The 19,201-nt window shown below is 44.2% G+C and overlaps 1 protein-coding gene across 6 annotated transcripts in view; it reads right to left on the reverse strand.

Moving 5' to 3' along the window:
- The window catches only part of FOXN3 (forkhead box N3), a 364,903-nt gene that overhangs the window by 45,543 nt on the left and 300,159 nt on the right, over positions 1-19,201 (reverse strand). The window lies entirely within an intron of this gene.

The raw sequence follows: 19,201 nt of genomic DNA on the forward strand, positions 1-19,201 counted from the left end.
CAGTGTATCACCTGGTAGAGGAATGATACCCTACTTAGAAGTAATCTTACCAGAAAAAAAAACAAAAAACAAAAAACCAGTGTTCAGTCTGCATCTTTTCAAGCCTCCAAAGCAAGGTTCTCAACCAGGGAGTGACTGTGCTCCCCTGGGACACCTGGCAACACCTGGAGACATTCTGATTGTTGGGACTGATATGTGTTTGTGTGTGTGTGTGTACTGACATCTAGTGTGTAGGGCCCAGGGACACTGCTAAACATGCTACAGTGCACAGGAGAGCCCCTTATAGCAAAGAATTATCTGGTCCAAAACATCAAGTGCCAAGGTTGAAAAACCCAGCTCTCAATCGAACCACCAATTTATAGGAAATTTAGGGGACAGAGGAACAAGTTAAAAGACAACATAAGATGAATCAGCAGAATCCAGACTCTGGAAGACAAACAACCCAACCTCTTTAACAACAGCTGCAGCAAGAAAAAGAGATAGAACTGGATAGATAATTCTGGAAGGGAACCTACAGATTGAAAGAGACTTAAGCGATGTATCAATGGATTACAATGTATGAACTTTATTCGGTTCTCAATTTGAAAAACAAATGGCCTAAGAAAACCTATAAGCAATTGAAGAAAAGTAAACACTGATGAATTACTAAGGAATTACTAACCCACTCCCCAGCTTTATTCAGATATAACTGACATATAATATTGTATATGTTTAAGGTGTACGACATAATGATAAGATACGTATATATTGCAAAATGACAATTAAAAATAAACTTACCACAGTAAGTTTAGTTAGTATCCAACACCTCACACAGTTACAATTGCTTTCCCTTGTGCTGAGAACTTTTGAGATCAAAGGAATCATTATCAAAAATTTTAAGGTGTGTTACTGATACTGTGGTTGTGCGCAAAAAAAGTTTCTATTTTTTTGAGATACACACAAAAGAAATGACATGATATCTGGGGATTTGCTCCAGAACCCCCATTACTTGGGGGTGAAAGGTGGTAGGAAGTGGGCAAAGTACAGATGAAACAAACCTGGCCAGGATTTGATGATCATTGGGTGAAAGGTGATAGGGGTTTATTATTCTATTCTTTGCAGTGTATTGAAATGTTCTCTAATAAAAAGTTTTAAGAGTTTGGAAAAAATGGTGGCAAAATACACCAGACCAACTGGACTAGATGCGTAGTATGCTCTTTACTAACAAAAACAGGGTTCATGACATGGAGCTCCAGGTGACGCTGGGTTCTGAGAAGGTCTAGACTCACTGAGGTGTTCTTTCCCCCTTGAACGTGAGTTAAATGTGAACTTCCACATTTATAAGTGTTAAACAGTGGTTCAACCCAACACTTAAGCAGCATGATACAAAGCACAGCAGGCCCGATTTAGTTTGTCTTATGGTGCACGCCTGGCTCAGGGTGGGGGAGTGTGTGCGGGGCAGAGAGAGGGGTCAGCACCTTCTGACCCCTGCAGGCAATTAACTGATACTTCCAGGCAGGAGGTGCTATTATCTTTAACTCAGCAGGCATAACTGTACATAATTAGAGGTCATAATTATGGTTCTCTTTTTAAAATGTGACCACAGTATCCAAATTGACCTCCTGTGGCAGCGCTGCCCACATGCTGGGAAGTACATAAAAGGCGGGGACAGGCGACACAGTGACGGGCAGTCGGAGTCCCCGCGCAGGTTCTGAGGTCAGGAGACCACACTCATTCCCAGCGGAACTCCGATCTGTTTGGGGTTTTCTAATTATCATTTTTCACGAGACACATTGTATTTCTTTAAATAGACACAGACTGAGCCAGAGCGTTACACTGTCTTTTTGACCACGGGAAAAAGGCAAAAGCAACCATGCAAATGAATATGCCAGCAATTATGTGCATCCACTGTCTAATTATCCATGTAATGACAAAGTTGAGAAGATCAATTCTGGATCCCTTTTCCATTTGTATTTTGTAAAGCTGCTACAGGGAATCCATTTTACTTTAAAAATTCTCTCTTATCGTTATTTTATCATACCTGGTAATCGGCCCCACCGAGCAATATTTCTAGCTTCTGAGGCCTGAATCTTTATAGGGAACGAATCATTTTGCAGGGAAATAAAATCTACCTGGATTTTCACAGAGCCAGACTTGCTCTCATTTCTAAGTATGGGATAATAGAACTTTGAGGGCTAAAAGAGACCCTCTTAAATCACCAACAGATGAGAAGCCCGAGGCAGGTCCAGATAAAGGGGGAAACAAATGGGATGGCAGGAAACCAGGGGGCGAGGAACTCATGGAAACACTAGGACCAGCCGGTGGTCAGCGCCTCATCCAGCGGTCAAGTTAATTCCAGTTCCCGCTTTCAACACGAAACCCAAGCAGCGAGTCTGTCTCGTAGCGCTTTCTTCAGAAGCATCTGATTCTTCACCCTTCACCAGTAGCCACTTAAATAACCCTGACAAACGGCCAACTTCTTTCCAACAGTATTTGAAACCCTCAGCAATGCTTGAAAAATTGGAAAGAGAGAGAGAGACTGCGGCACCAGTTCATCTCTTCCTGGCTGAAAAAAGGGATTGAAAATTCCCAAGTTTGATACAAGTGGTTTCAAATGAATAAGACAATGTCAAGTCACAGCATTTACAGCCGAGTGACGATTCCCACTCGGAGTCCTGAGCTTCAGATAAATGGCCCTGAGAAATGTACTTTTTCACCAGTATACTTTTCTTGAATAGAGCAGCCTGGGAGTGAATGATGGTTCTCTATATTTGCAAAAGCTCCTCTATTCAGAAAAGGAAAACTTAACTACTATTCAGAGGTGTCCAAAACTGCGGTTTAAATAAAAGAATGGCTGCCTTACTGTTTTTATAGGCACGTCACCACCAAGAAATACTACTTTACTACTGTTTTCTTTTGGTTCAGTAAGAGAAGTCAAAGGAACAAGTCTAAATACATTACAACAAAGGTGTTTAATTGAGACTTGTTCATTTGCATCGCAATGTAAAATCACTCATGATATACTAACGCAAACGCATTGATAAAGTTCATCCTACCAGTGGAATGAAAAGGGGGAAATGTTTCAGTGGTAAATTCTTCAAGTTTACATTATCTATTGGAACATTTCAGGTAGTTACTTGGTGCAGAAAATCCAATTCCCTGCTTCACAAAGATTTTTGCCAATTACATGCCCGTGTGTCACAGTTCCACGGCACCTAACACACTGTTGTCACTCAAACATCCTATTAAAACACGAGGCTTGCTTTCTGAGAGTTTTGCTTTCCTACTTAGTAAATTAGCGCCATCATATTTATCCCTAAGTGCTATTTGCTGCATTAATTTACACAAACAAGCGACAAATTAAATATTATCACTCCCTATTTCAATTAAATTCTGGATCTAGACTGCACACTTCATACAGCTATCTGTTGGCCCTGCTATATGGGCAGCCTCAGCACGTGGTGACTCAAAGGGTTAAAAACACGGGCCCTGGTAGGTCAGTCCCTTCCTGCAGGGGTTCATCAGACTGAGTGTGTTTAAAAGTAAAACATTCCTTCCACATTGTAAAATCCTGGCATCTGCTGAGTAGCAAATCCAGCTCATTGCGTCTCGCTTAATTTTATTCTCAAGTGAATCTATACAGTTTGGACTACAGAACACAATTAATTTTTACATTTCCTCTCACTCTCTAGCTGCCTATTTTATCCAGCTATGCACTTTGCAAAACAAAACCCCGAAAACCAAACAGAATAGCTAATGAATCCAAAGTGGATTTAATTTTATTGATTCCATTTCACATAAAATTGTTCATTTATCCAATTCTTTTCTTTATTTCATTGCCTTTCGTCTGGAATATACCGTGTCCCACCCAACCAGCTGAAGTCACTCTACCTGTTTCTCTCTGCCGTTTTCAGTGCTGGAGGGAAGAGAGCCCAAACTTGAAGCCATTTTGGAGATTAAGCTTCCCAGGTAAATACATTTTTAACTGAATCTTCATGTTCCAAAGTGGCCAAGTCATCTTGGCCATGTTTATTAACTAAAGGTAATAGGAAAGATCCTAATCAGAGCCTCCGTGTATGTAGCCTCACAAACCAGTTCTCTCTCTGTGAATGTGGACAGTTCTCAACTCCAACCACCAGATCTCATTAGTGCCCTGGGACCTGACCAGCAGCACCTGGCTGTCTTGACGACTACCTGAACAGAACCAGTCTGCAAGGAAGGAAGGAGTTGCTTGCCCCGAAGACAGAGCAGGAAATCATGCAGGAGGAGGGACGAGGGTCGGTGCTCAGTCCACGGGAAGACTTGCATGGAGCCCACAGAAAGTGCATGCAAACAAATTCTGTGATTCTGTGCATGTTTCTGAAGAGGGTCCAGAGCTTTTCTCCAGAATTACACAGAAAAGGGTAAGACTCACTGGCTTTACACTCACTCATCAGAGATATGAATCTCACCCTGGAGCATCATTAGGACAGGACTAAATGTTCTCCTTTTGCTAAAAGGAAGCATCCTGAGTCTTTGCTCTGGAATGATCTTGAGATCTTTGCAACGCCAAGAAAGATGCATTCTGTCAAGAACTGAATGTTTGTGTCCCCGCAAGATTCATACATCAAAGCCACTACCCTCAATGTCATGGTGTATGGAGATGGGGTCTTTGGGAAGGAATTAGTGTTAGATTTCAGCACGAGAGTGGGCTCCTCATTTTGGGGTTAGTGGCTTTATAAGAATAGGGAGAGAGAGAGAAATCTCCCTCCTTCTCTCTCTGCGAGAGGACACAGGGAGAAAGTGGCTGTCTGCAAGCCAGTAATAAGCTCTCACAAGAAACCAAATCCTGCTGGACCTTGATCTTGGACATTCCTGCCTCCAGCCTGAGAAAATATATTTCTGTTAAAGCCACCCAATCTGTGGTTTTTTGTTATGGCAGCTGGAGTAGACTAAGACACATTCCATGGCAGGTGTTGTATTATCAGAATTCAACAATTCACAAAGAATGTGTGTAGCAGACATTGGATTGCTCAGCTTCTATTCCATTAGCTTTGTAGTTGGAGAGGCTGGGAAGCTTTCCAGACTCCCCTGCAGCTAGAGTTCTGGGTGTGAATTCAGCTCTGCCAATTAGATGCAGCCAGGTTGACTGAAGGCAGAGGTGAGGTAAGGTCCCTTTGGCTGTCTGAGTGGACACACAGGAAAGCACATTTGCTGGGTTTTCCCCTAGTGGTGGTGAGGGTCCATTCTCCACCGCCCTCCCTGGGTGTTGAGTGGGTCACAGACGTGAGGCATGTTCTTGTCCTCACTGCTGCAGTGACAGCGGCCTCTCAGGTGGTTCGTTCTATAGGATCTTGGAAATCATTCCTCAAGAGTCGGTCTGGATTCTTCTCCTCTGGCTCTTCCAACAATTTGGTCAGCACCTAATGCCCTGTGGGCCTGTCTCCCCTACTCCTTGCAAACAGCACGGCCTTGAAACAACCTCAGCCAGCACTGAATCTTTGATTCTCACTACGGGCCTTAAAAGAAAAAGGTACGATGTGGGGAAACTTTTCATCTGGTGTTGAATCCTGTTTAAGGTACTTTTCTTACCACTCTCATAAAAACCCATTACAGATCACCTTTGTTCTCAGAGTCAGGCATCTCACTGGTATGTATGTTTCCTAGAAATGACAGGTGGTGTGTACCACATTTCCCTTTTTGCCCTTGCTGCTAGGAAACCCAAGAGCTGAGTTTTAAATTAATTGCTGTTGTTTTCTGGCTTAGACTCTTAAAGTACAGCCCCTTAGAGTGCCCCTCCCTCCTTTTCCTTCCCATATAGCTACTTAAAAAAAAAATCCTATATTAGGGACTATTGATACTGTTGTTTCTTGTCCTTTTATGATCATAAGTCACCTTTCTTTGGAGCTAGATGAAATATATGGATAAATAAAATGTTTGTTTTGGGAAAGCCACTGGTCTGAGGATGAGACTCTACCAGCTCATGTAAGTGAGGGACCCTTTCCCTTTTGTTCTGGAGGAGACAGGAAGTCTGCTACCCCAGAGGAAATTTGACAACTGTGTTTCTAGAAAAGCAGCGAGCAATACCAAAACTTGAGATGCAGCTGCTCAAGGGCATACCTAGTAATTTATTAGGCTATTGCTTCCTCTAAATATTACACTCGCTTTGACAGCATCAAAGATGAAGATACTATCCCTGCACTTCCTTAACTTATGGGTCTTTTCCTCAATGAGCTATCTCACCGATCCTTGAAGACTGAAAAATCTGTCTCTGGGGGCAACAGGCAAGCAAAACAAGGAGCAAAACAGTCTCGAAGAATTTAGAAAATACCCAAAGATAACAAATAAGTTAAGTACTTTCGCTCTCCCAACCCTGACAATGTATCTTCTTTGTATTAACTGCCAGCCAGTCTGGGGCAGGTTACTTAGCGCACACGGCTTCTGTCTTCTTATCTGTTAATGAGGGAGCTTCCTTATCTGTGAACTAAAGAGGCTGGACTTGGTCTCTAGAATCAATTCTATCACCTGTGATGCAGGCTCAATCCTATTTTCCCCACTCGATGTTGAGAGAGGACAAGGTTTGTCCATGGAAGTCTCTCCCAGAGCCGGGCCTGGGGCCTCCCCCACTCTCCCGGCTGGCCCGGCTGGCTGCACCCTCCAGGCTGGACAGAAGGGACCGCCTGGGCTGGGTCTTCTTGTTTGGTTAATCTCTTCACATCTATTTGCTCGGCTGCCCGGACAACTCCACAGCAAACAAAGGCCCGGGCTCCATGCGGCTGGCTCCAAATTGGGAACCTGCCCGTTTTGTTTGCTTTGGGGCACAAGGAGGGGGCAAACAGCAGCTTTTGTAAGTCAAGTTGGTGATATTCTTCACCCAGTTACCGCTCTGAAAGGATGGAGAGATGCAAAGGTCCCTTTCCAGGGTGGGTGCTTCCTACCGACCCCCTCCCACAGCTCCTTCACTGGATTTGCCCCTGAACGTGGTTCAGCGTTGATGGCAACTAATCATATTTTCAGATTTTTTTTTCTCAGCCCAGTGGGGACCGAGTAATGTGAACGCCTCCTAGCTAAGCAAAGTATTTTCTTAAAAGAAAAAACACAGGCTACAACCAGCTCCTCGGGAGTAACACAATTCCATTTTCTGATCCTTATCAGAGGGCCAGACGCTGCTTCTGACTGTAAAACTGTTTTATCAGGTAAGGTGAGCCAAGCTGAGCCCTTTAAAAAAGCAAGAGAATTAAAAGAATTTGCCTTCAGATGGTTAGCAAAAAATGGAAGAAAGGACACGAGGTTGAGGACAGCACAGCCTATGGAAAATAATTTTGCAAGGCGTCTCAACCAGATAAAAACAGGACTGGTTGGTTAATTGTGTAATTAAACAGCAGCCAGTAACAGGCAGGGTCTTCTATCTTTCAAAATCCAAACTAGTTATTCAAGCTTTCATTGGGTACAGTTTAGAGATTCTATTTGGGGAAGGCCCCCAGTTTTTCTTGTCTGGATTAGCATTTTAAACAAAAAGTGCTGCTTTGCAAATCTGGCTTCTAGTCTCCAGGCTAAAACAATCACAACCCCCTCCCCCTTCCTCAAATACCTTTTTGCTTCATTTCTCCAGAGTTAAGAGAATAAATAGAGGGTTTTTTTTTGTTTGGCAGAAAGCCAAAGTAATATGCCAGCAAGATATCTGACTTCTTTAAGAGACACATACTGTTTCATGTTTGATTTTGGTTTTCAAAAGCAGAACAATTTTCACATCATTATATAAAAGGCTTCCACTATTTAAAATGTCAGTTCGAAATTAATTTTATATCCCCGAGGCAGAATGCAACTTGACCACACTGAATTCTATCAAGGTGAGAAAAGTTCTTGGACAAGAATTTAGTGAAATCAACAGTAAAAACTTTCAGTCTAGAACAAGAAGTTGACATCGACTGTTTCTGGGAGCTTGGTTTTTGTCTTTATAGAGTGCAGGTCTCTAGCTGTCAGCCCATGTGCAGAAGGAAAGTGGCTTCTTTTGCATGGCAGTCAAGAGAATGTGCTGGACCTGGAGACCTAGAGTGACATTTGACACCTGGGCCGGGGTGGTGGTGCTGAGACAGCTGAAAACGTTGATGACTTGCTGTCTTCAAACTTTCACAGCTGGGCAGATGCCGATGGAATAATGAAATGGGTCCCTGTGTCTAAAACTCTTCAGTTCACCTTGAAGACAGACCAGGATCTTCCTAAGAAAGTAGCCTCAGTTTCTCTTGAAAAAGTTTATTAACTTACTGAGGGCTGCTGCAGAGGCAAAAGTGACAAGTGGGACATTTTGGACAATGGCAAAAAAGATGAAGTGGGCAGCCCAGTGCCTTACTGGCCGGGGCACTGGGAGCAGGTCTGGCTCAAATCACCCGAGGCACCTGGGTTGACACACTCCATGGATATGCAAGTTGGTTACCAGGCATTTATAGACACACAAGTAGTTTATAAGTGGTGTGTGTGTGTTGAGGGGTATGGATAGAAGAGGGAAGAAAACATCTGAGTAATAAAAGGCATTACGTTTTGATGGGGTATCAACTTTCTATCATCCCTACTGGATAAAAAACAAAAACAAAATCTTTTAAACCCCAACATTTTACCCAAAGCAAAATAACCTGTAAGAGAGAGGTCAAGGGCGAATGTGTCTTGGTGCGTAAGGCGTTTCTACCACACTCACATTGCAGATGCATTTAGAATGCATCCAGGCCTTCTCCCCTCGCCTTAGCCCAGTGTTCATTAGCTCGTGCCACCTCTGGAATCGCCTTCAACCAAGTCTCACCACCCTGAGCTCTCCCCCCGCTAAACCACAGTCCACATAGCCCCCATCTCAGAACCCCTTTCCTTCTAAACCTCTGCCAGTTCTTCTCCATCCTGTGAGACGTGGTCCAACCTTCCCGCCTGGCGTTCGAAGCCAAATGAATAGCGGTCTCTCTGGGAGCAACCCCGCCCCTCCAGCCATCCTGGCACTCCTCGTGGGCGTTTCAATTCACATGGCCGCCAACCTGGAAACCCTTCCCCAACCTTTCTTCCTAAGGAAACTGTACCGACCCTTTAATGTACCGACTTTTACACATTATATTCTGTTGTGTGGAATGGTCATTAAGACCTTCAATCTTCAGGGTATATCTTCATGATCCTACAAACAAGCCAGATGCTTCTGGAGGCCAGTGTTGAAGTAGCATCTTACTATCTCTCCAGCTTGGACCTTTTCTATGCTGGCTTTGTTTAGGAGAACACCTTCATTTATCTTTTATGAGGCTCCTGAGTGAATGAGATGTAAAAGTCCTGGGAACTGCTCAAAAGAGAGACAGGTGTTTAGGAAAGGGGCAAGAGTGTGAGATATCCAAATGTGTTGTCTGTCTTTCTTACCCCCAACTGCTAGTGAGAAGGGAACCCAAAAGTCTGAGTGCTGGAGCCAGACACACGAGGGTTCTAATTCACCATTCAGTTGCTGTGTGACTTTGGGCAAGTCACTTCACCTCTCTGAGCCTCACTTTCCTTTCCAAAGGAGACCAAAATACCCTAATTCATAGGGTGGTTGTTGAGAATTAAGTGGAAAAAATAAATAATAAAAAACAGATTAAAACTTTTTTTGGGGTTCGTTGCTTTAGTAATGTTAGCTTCCCACTTCCACCAATCAGTCCCAACAATCAACAGAAACAAAGCCCAGCCCTGTAAACACTAAAGTGACCTGTCAGCCCTCCCCTCTGTGAACCCCTCCCCTCTGCTGAGCCGGCAGCTTCACTGCGGCCCTGGCTCACTAAGCCGGTGGCTCCCCAAGGTGCCGATGCACTCAGGCAAAATGAACCTAACATCTGTATTCTATTTGCTAATGAGCAATCATCATTTGTACCTTTCTCCAGCCTGGGATTCAGCTGCCTGGAATACTAATGCCATTAGAAACTGGAGTCTTTTTTGAAACACACACACTCATTTAGCAAAATCCTGCTTAACTCATTGACATGTGTATGGTTCCTGGGATTTCTTAACAATATTTGGCTGGTTTACGAAGCTCTCGATTCCCTTCCATCCCACCTCTCCATGCTTGAATTTTTGGGTGTCCCAGTGGGGACTGGGAGCCAGAAGACCTCTTGAGTGGTCCTAGACTCGCCATTTCAATCAACTCAATGAATACAATCAGACAAGTCAATGGACCTTTCTCTTTTAACTTAATTTTTAATCACATGATTAATATAAGAATATAGTTGCTTATTTTAAAAATTAGGCCTTTACAGAAAAAGATCACCTTTCATCACCCATGGCCTTCCATCGTCACTGAAGGTGACCTTCCCTACAAGCTGGGTGTGTATCTGTCCCAGAGATGTTCCTCTGCAGACAAGCAGACAAGAATCTGCATCTTTCAAAACTATATAGTGTTGTTGTCTTAGGTAAATGCAGACAGACTGCCACATGACACTGCAGTGTGTTTCCTTCATTCATTCCACAGGAAGTCTTGGCCTCTCTCCATGTGGGGTACAGAAGGATGGAGTGCATGTTTTTCAGTGCTGCATGGTTTATTTCAACATTTCCCTGGACATGGACGTTTATTTAGGTTGTTTCCAATTTTGGGCTTTTATGAAGACAGCCTCAGCAAACACATGTGGGACTGCTCTTCCAGGGAACGCATCTCAAAGAAACTTTCCGGGTCTTGCTTTCCTGTCTGCAAAACGAGAAGGCTGGACTGAGCAGTCTGTTGTGACTGTACTTCCAGTCAATGTTGTGTGTCACTGGGGGAAACGGAAGAAGGCTGTGTTTCTACACACAAACTCGATTCTCAATCCAGCCCCCAGCTAAGCCTCTCCTTACACTTCCAAAGCCTTCCATAATCTGAGCTCATTTATCCTTATTTTCTGCTTTTATCTGACACCTCCAGTTACTCCTGATCCTACATCTTTGTAAACTCTTTCTTACTCGTAGAAAATTCCTGCCCCTTTTTATACTTGACAGGCATCATCGCAGGTGCTCAGAGCTTATAGCTTGTGTATGCGTGCACATCTGAGTGAATGCCAGCCCCTAGGGAAGGGCCTTGTCTGATCGCTCATCACCGGAGCTCAGGAGCCAGAAGTGCGCCTCATACAGTGGATGGACGATTGTTACCTTGGCCTTGAGCTTGGCGTGTAGCCTGGAGCAACACTGATTTATCCTCTCTGTGCCTCGATTTCCTTAACTGGAAAATGCAGAATAGTACTACCCTCCCTTACGGGGCTGTTGGGCAGATCAGACAAGTGGATACATGCCAAGCCCTTAGAACACTGCCTGGTACACAGACACAGTCAAATAACATTAGGTGTTACTACAGTTATCATTATAACTTGGGTGAGTCTGATGTTCCATTTGATCAATGGCAGGTTGTATTCAGGGCGCCCCTGAGATTGCGGGGTGCGGTGCTGAGATACCGTTGAGTCATATAAGCCAGAAGCTGTGCATGAGACAGAAGTCTGGGGCAGGGTCCTCGTCACTCACAGTACCAACATTCCACTTGCAGTTTACTATCCTTTTTATTATAATGATGCGTAATTCCATACTGAAAACAACTTGTGAGCAGAACTTTTCGTCTACTTTATTTTGCTTTTCGCAAGCAAGGCTTTCTCATCTAGTTTCAGAGTCCCTTCTTCCTCCTTTTTTATCACCACAGTTTCTTCTTCATTTTGCACCACTGACCCCAGCGGTTCTCCCAGGAGGGGTCCAGTTCCCTCGATGCGTTTAGGATCTTCCTTGGTTCTACTTTGGATCACAGAAGTGGCAGTGCAGTTGGGAACACCGGCTCTGGGGCTGGTGCCAGCACTTACCATCAGTGTGATCTCAGTCAAGACACCTAACCTCTCTGTGCGTCAGGTTCCTTGTCTGTAAAACGGGCTGTGGTGAGGATCAGATGAGCTGATGTGTACAAAGCACACAGGAGAGTACCTGGAACTCAGAAGTGCTGTCTCATCCTCATCAGACCAAAATGATGCAACCCAAGTACCGTCACCTTAAGGACCTGCCATGAGAGCTGTGTTTGCAGGTGGTGTGATGGATTCTTCCGAACTGTGTACACACACACGACTCTTCCTATACCGCCTACTCCATACCTTGCTGGGTGAAGAACCTGTTTTCATGGGCTGGATGAGAATGAGGTGGAGGCGGATACAGCCATGACTGTGGCAAAGACAGCTGATCTGGACCCAGATCATCCTCCTGGCCTTGGCCCCCTTTGAAACCTTTAGCGCTAACCCACCCAGGCAACTGAACATAAGGAGTCATATCAGAGGAATTTCCAAGAGCTGTATCCAACACTCTTTGAAAGATGGAACAGAAAAATGGAAGACTCCACCAAAAGAAGACTGCCCGAAGAACCACCAGAAAGCAGAGATTAGCTTCAGTGCAGATGCCTCTTCTGCAAGGGCTGTTCGCTCAGGGTCTAACAAAGTATAACAATGACTGAAAAATAACCTAGGGGAGGCAATGTTGACAGCAAGGAGAAACACGGAAATTAATCACAGACTCTACAGAGAAGGCATGCAAACCCTGAAGCTTAGTGAATTGGGCCAGTGGCTGAAAATGAGTTCAGGGAGGCATTAAAAACATAACCTATTTTAATATCAATGAGCAGAACCAAGAGGTACAAAACTCTCAGACGAAGGCAGAAGCCCGTGTGTGTAACCAGGGATAGTGTCAGGGCTACTCAGCATTATCAATTAAAAAAAAAATAGCATGGACTTGACTATTTGACAACATTAACCGGCACTAACAATGATCCTTTTGTTTTAACTGCAGTTCTGTTCCAGTGAAGTGCCTTATGCCAGCGTTTCCTCCTTTCTCCGGGATGGTGTTCTATTGCTATGACAACCAGTAACATTTTGCACACCACAGAGCACTGTATCATGTATCACCACGGCAGAAAGGAAATGCCATACTGTACTTAAAAGCCACCGTCTCTCTTTTAAAGTCTGTTATCACTCCCCATGCATTATTCACCGCACCACATTACATATAACCTTTGGTTACAGTCAGATTCGTGATCTATGGAGCAGAAGCCAAGAAGTCTTGCAAATCCCTCGATACTTTATAACTAAGAAATGATAACCAAGCGGTATTATTCTTGTTTTTCTTCAACCGAGTTATAGAGAACTTGCTTTTACCAACTTCCTCATTGGCTCAAGAACCTTTGTCAGACTTTTACAAATGTTTGTCTCATGTACCAAGAACTCACTCAGCCACATTGTGGGGAAATACAGCACTCCCATTAAGACAATGTTCCAATGCATGAAGCACTGCCTCTTGAAATATCTTTTTTCATTTTAAATATTTTAACAAAATTAAAAAACCTATTGTATAATTCCCCTGTCTACATAATCTTTTCTTGGGGACTATTGTCACCATGGAAACCCATCACTGGGCATGGCTGTAATGCAGGATGTTCTCCAGGACTGATGTCACTTGTGGAGTGGCCGGCCTAGGGGTTGGGAGCCCCAGCAGCCAAAGCTGAGCACCCACAGGCCCCCTTCAGCATTTAGCATCACGGGCATACCTCATTTCACTGTGCTTAGCAGCAGCTGCATTCTTTACAAATGGACGGCTTGTGGCAACCCTTCTAGTGAGCAGGTCCGTCAGCACCATTTTTTTCCAAAAGCATCTGATCACTTCATGTCTTTGTCACATTTTAGCAATTCTTATAATACTTCAAACTTTGCCATTATTATTATATTTCTTATGATGATCTGTGATCATGATCTTGATATGACTCGCTGAAGGCTCAGGTGGTGGCTAGCGTTTTTGAGCAATAAAATATTTTTAAAGTATGTACTTGTTTTTTAGACACAGTGTGACTGCACGCTTAACAGACTACAGCAGAGTATAAATGTGACTTTCATTCTAATATTCACCTTACTGCATGGTCTGGAACCAAACCCACGCTACTATCTCTGAGGTCCATCTACATATGAAGGTCATGCACAGTCCCATGGAGTTTCAAGGTCTTTGGATTTTCATGGAAAGACATCTGCATATATTAAAATTTAGAAAATGTGAAGCCCATTCTCGTGATGGCCAGAGGACAGGCAACATAGATCTCTGTGAGTGGACAGAAGAATCTAAGGGATGTGGGACAGGAGAAACTTGCCTCTCTGAGCTGTGGGCTCATTTACAGCGTGACTATAAAAAGGGGCTCAGCCCCACACTCAAGGGCACAGATACTCAACTGAGTGCAGGCTGACACTCGCTGACTTTAAGAAATCCCAGCAGCTGAGAAGGCAGGCCCTCCTTCCCCGCAGCTCGCCCACCCCACCCCTGAAATTCACTTAGGAAGGCAATGCACAGAATGACTTGAGATGACCTCAATTAATTGTTCTTTAGTGAAGTAAGCATCTTCCCTCCCTCCCTCTCTCCCTCCCTCCTCTTTCTCTTTTTTTAAATAAGATGTAGGCAGCTGCTTATTTTTATAACTTGTTATTATTTGGGGGCAAAAGAAGTTCTATCAAGAATATCTGAACCATGGATGCGGCCTTACTGTTTCTGCAGGGTAAGAAACCATTTGGGACCAAATTTTTAAAACACGTGAACCGGAGAGCCAGATTTGGTTTGATAACTTCCAGTAATTTAAGTGATCGTCATTGTTCCGACCCAGGTCCACACTCTGCAATCAACTTTGACCACCGTGTAGATTCCTGCACGAGGAGAGAGAACGCAGGACTGAGGTGGGAGAGGAAGCTGTGGCATGTGGCTCTCAAGGCCAGCCTCGGGCAGGAAGAGCTCTGGACCCCGGCAGGGTACAGACCACCAATGTTGGTGCCACAGCCACATCCCCGCGGCCCCCCGTCTGCTGTGCCCTCTGTAAAGGCAGCCGTGAGGACAGTGGGCAGGACCTCCTGGGGGACACATCCAGGCACCAGTAGCTGATGGCTCCCCAAGAGTTTGGGTGGGGCTTGTCTGTCTTTGTAAATCTTTTAGGGGAAAGAGGATTTACAAAGCCCGTGGCTGGTGCTGTGTTCCTGGGCAGCCTCCAGAAGGTTCAGATTGCTCAGACTTTGTCTCTCAGAGCTGCCAGCAGCACCTGTGAGGGCCCTCCAAGGAGCACCTGGTGGGGATCGGTGGCCGTTCTCCAGCTGGACTGTCATGGGTGGGACGGGGCACTGCTGGATGCTGGTGAACTGAAGTTGCCAAAGATCCTTGATATGTAGAAAGAAGGTTCTGGACGGCAGACTGGAGGGGTATCCTTTTTTTCTTTCTTGGACAATGTGAATGAACACTTTTTAACCCACAAAAGATTTAGAACAAAGCACAGAAATGTTTAAGAAAATCAGAGCTGTCGAATTAACTTTTTTAAAAAAAGAAATCAGTGCAGATCTAGTATTTTAAATATCTGTTACAGTTAAGACAATTGGCCTATAAGAATAATGACTAGACTTTGAACATCAACTTAAAGCCTGGAATTGAATAACCAGTTCAGACTTCGATTTTAAGTCAAACTCTCACGAAAGGCATATACAGTCTAAGAAAACTTGAGACCATAAGGTATAACATACTTATAAGCTTAATTAGATTTGTAAGAATTGCTTAAGAGCTCTGGGAGGCTTATTTGCTGAGTCAAGCAATTGAGTACTTATAAATTTAATATGTTCGATTTCCTTTACAAATGCAGTTTAAAATTTTTAAAGGAGTTTAATTAACTAAGTTTGCAAATTGGACCAAACATTAATAAAAGGCCCCCTTAAAAGTGATTGCTAAAAATGGCTAGACTTATAAATAAAATAATGAGATCTGAGAACAGCTCTTAAAAGCCTAAAGAAAGGTAGTTTCAGATTTTGTAACTTTAATAAGAATTAATTTTAAAAGGGAAACATCAGAATAATCTTCTTTGCTCAAAATTCTTTGAAATGCTACCCTGACTAAAATTATTAGGCACCTAAATTACCTAATTACTGTCCACCTAAAAAAACATCCTTTTTAGTTACTCAGTCTTTAATAAGAATTTATTCATGTGCTTGCTGAATGTCAGGTGTTGTGCTGGGCACAGCTGGGTATGTCCTGGCTCTAACAAGCATCTTGTGGGGAAGATGAAAAATGTACACAAATTAGAACATGTATACAAACTGTTAGACAAATGACTAATGAAGATGTAAAGTAATATTGGAATTCAGAGGAAGACATCAGTGAAGGCATCATAACAGAAGTAATATTTAAACCAAATCTAGTTTGGAATCTGCTTTTTAAGGTTTGTGCGGTTCCCTCCCACTCCCTGCTGCCCTGAGTTTGCCACACACAGATTCACGCTTCTCCTAGCCTGTGAACTGGAAACTGAGATTTCAGAAGTCTGTGAGAATGATGTGTAAAGGTGAACAGGATGTGAGTGAAAGTCCACAGGGCTCTCTTAAAAGTCATTTTACGGCTGTTGTGACATCTTTGCTCAGCATGCTTTCCGTATTCTCTGTGAGCTTGGATTTCTGTTCTCCACCCACCTTACAGGTGAGGTTGCCAGATAACTGACCCCTGGATGAGTATCCTACGACCAGAAGCAGGCTGATGACTGACCAATTTTAGATGTACAGTGAGAGCTGCTTTACTTCTAAAACGAAGTCCGAAAAGCAAGGATGCCATTCTAGTGAGAAAACAGTAAATTCCCAAATGAGGGGGTGGAGAGAGAGAGGGAAACCTAATTGCCTCTGACCATCAATCCACCAGGGAGACTTCTATTTACTTGCTACAATAGTATGACGAGCAGGAAAATTTTAAATTATTCTTCATTAAGTGTTATGGGTTGAACAGTGTTTACTTCCCCCACCTCCACCCACCCAATTAATTAATACACTGAAGTCCTACCCAGCCTCTCAAAACATAGTCTTATTTGGAAATAGGGTTGTCACAGATAAAATTAGTTAAGATGAGGTCATACTAGAGTAGGGTGGGCCCCTAATACAATATGACTGACTGGTGTCCTTATAAAAAAGGGAAGTTTGGACACAGGGAGGACAGAAGCACAGGGGAAGCGCCAGGGGAAGAGGGGAGGGGTGCCCCCCATAAGCGAAGGAAGTGCCGGCAGCTCGGAGAGAGGCCTGGGAAGCCCCCCTCCCAGCGAGGACCTCCCTGCCGACGCCCCGATCTCAGGCTTCCAGCCTCCAGACCGACCGTGAGAGCACAAACGTCTGCTGGGTAAGCTACCTGGTTTGCGGTACTTCCTACGGCCACCTGAGGAAATGATACACCGAGTCAACAGAGCCAGAAGAAAGAGCAGCTCTGTGAATAGCCCATTAAATTCGACCGCAAACCAGCGCCCATTCAATTTTGAACTTTTTATTAACCGGGAGTTAGACTCTGAGTAAACCAAGAATGATCTCAGTCAACATGCAGCTCCCCCTCCACACCCCGGCATGAGGCGTTTTAAGCTGTTTTGGGGTCTGGCTGCCTCCCGTTTGTCCAAACCATGATCTTTCTGCCTCAAAAAATCAAGCACGCGTGGCCGGGGAGAAGATGTGCGTGGGGAATACGGTGTTTGCTGTGGCTCGCCTCCCACCCGGCCTGGAAGGAGCTCTTTCCTCTCGTCAAGGCCTCACCACCTGGCCCCCCTTCACGGCGCCAACTCCATCTAGATAAAGTAAGACGGATCACAGTTTCCCCATTCAGTCATGTCGGGCTTCTTCCTACGGATGTGACATGACTGGTCAGTCAATCAACGATGTGTTTGTTGGATGTCAAAGTTGTCATTTTTCAGATTCCAGAGCAGTGTGTCTTCTGAGCTTTCAGGGGGTGACTGGCAGACAAAGACCAAGGTGACCCCCACTGGGTGATGACCTTGTACAATCTCCCTCCCTTTAGTATAGATTGAACCTGTTACTTGCTTCTAGTAATAAAATATGGCAAAGGTGATGGGCAGTCGTTCCCCGGGTGACCCTACGCCACACAGGACTGTGTCGTAGCAGACTGGAACGAGAGGTCTCTTCCTGGCCTTAAAGCAGCTGCCTGATCGTGAGGGTCTGGGAGGGGGCCGCAGGGAGGTCTGGCAGGGACTACACGGGTCTCTACCCACCGAGAACCAACAAGAAAGGGGGGCTTCCACCCTTCAACCACAAGGATCTGAATTCTGGCAGCAACTGTATTAGCTTGAAGGAGAACCAACTCCAGAAAGGACCACAGCCCTAAGACACTTGTTTGCTGCCTGTTGAGACCCTGGGCAGGGGACCCAGATAAATTGTGCCTGGACTCCTGACCCAGGGCAACTGTGGCCATTATAACTATGTGCTGTCTGAAAACGCCGTCAGTGGTAATTTGTTACGTGGCAGAGAAAACCGACATGATGACCATGTCCTTTTAGGGTCTGATGAAAAAGGAATCTTTGGGTACAAAAGCTCGGGAAGGCACGTGTTTTCAATACAACTTCAGGGGTTTATCTAGACCCTTTAAAGCTCCTCAAGGTGTCTTCAAGATGTTCCTGGACGCAGGGCTATGCACTTTCTCTTTGTCTAATCAACATAATTTACTGCAAAACTTGGTAAAGTCTGGGAAACTAACAAGGTCATAGTACATAAACTGTGAGTCCATTCCTACAGTTTAAAATGTCAATTTAAATAATTTCTGTTTCATTCTTAACCTGTAAGATAGAGCCATTATTTCTGTATCATCTTCAGCTTGCTTAGAGAGATGGAAAAGCATAGATTTGAAGAGAGAAGGCAATTTCTTATTTTACTAGGAAAAAAACTTCAATCCACCTTAATTATAGGAATCAAACAAACGAACAAACAAACAAAAACTCTGCAAACAAATAACTCAAAATCATGTCTTATAGGAACCTGGAAGTGTTTTAAGTGTTTACAAAAGAACACTTTTAGGAGGATAGGTTCAGTTCATTTCCCCTACAAAAGAAAACTTGTTCAGAACTAATGTAACAACACCTGAAAGAAATTTGCTTTCCAACTCAAACGTCCTTGGGGTGATATCCGGAAAGAAAACAAACCGAAATTTAAAAATCTGGATTTAAGTCCTTGTTCTGCTTACTTGCTAGCTGGGTACCTGGCAGGAAGTTACTATACTTCTCTGAATCTGGGTTTTCTCCACTGTAAAATGGGCTGTTTTGAGACTAGATGGAGTAACAGTCGTGAAGTGCCAGGCCTTCCCGTAAGCACCCAAAACAACACTGCGGGCCTACCAGAGGGGATGCCTTCAGCTGCCCCAAAGGGGCGAGGGGAGTCCCGACCTGTGATGAGTGCTAATGACGACAGTCAGTCTCCCCAACTGACATCTGTGGGAAAAGAGGTAC

Source organism: Vicugna pacos, chromosome 6, assembly GCF_048564905.1.
Source record: "Vicugna pacos chromosome 6, VicPac4, whole genome shotgun sequence".
Classification (NCBI taxonomy): domain Eukaryota; kingdom Metazoa; phylum Chordata; class Mammalia; order Artiodactyla; family Camelidae; genus Vicugna; species Vicugna pacos.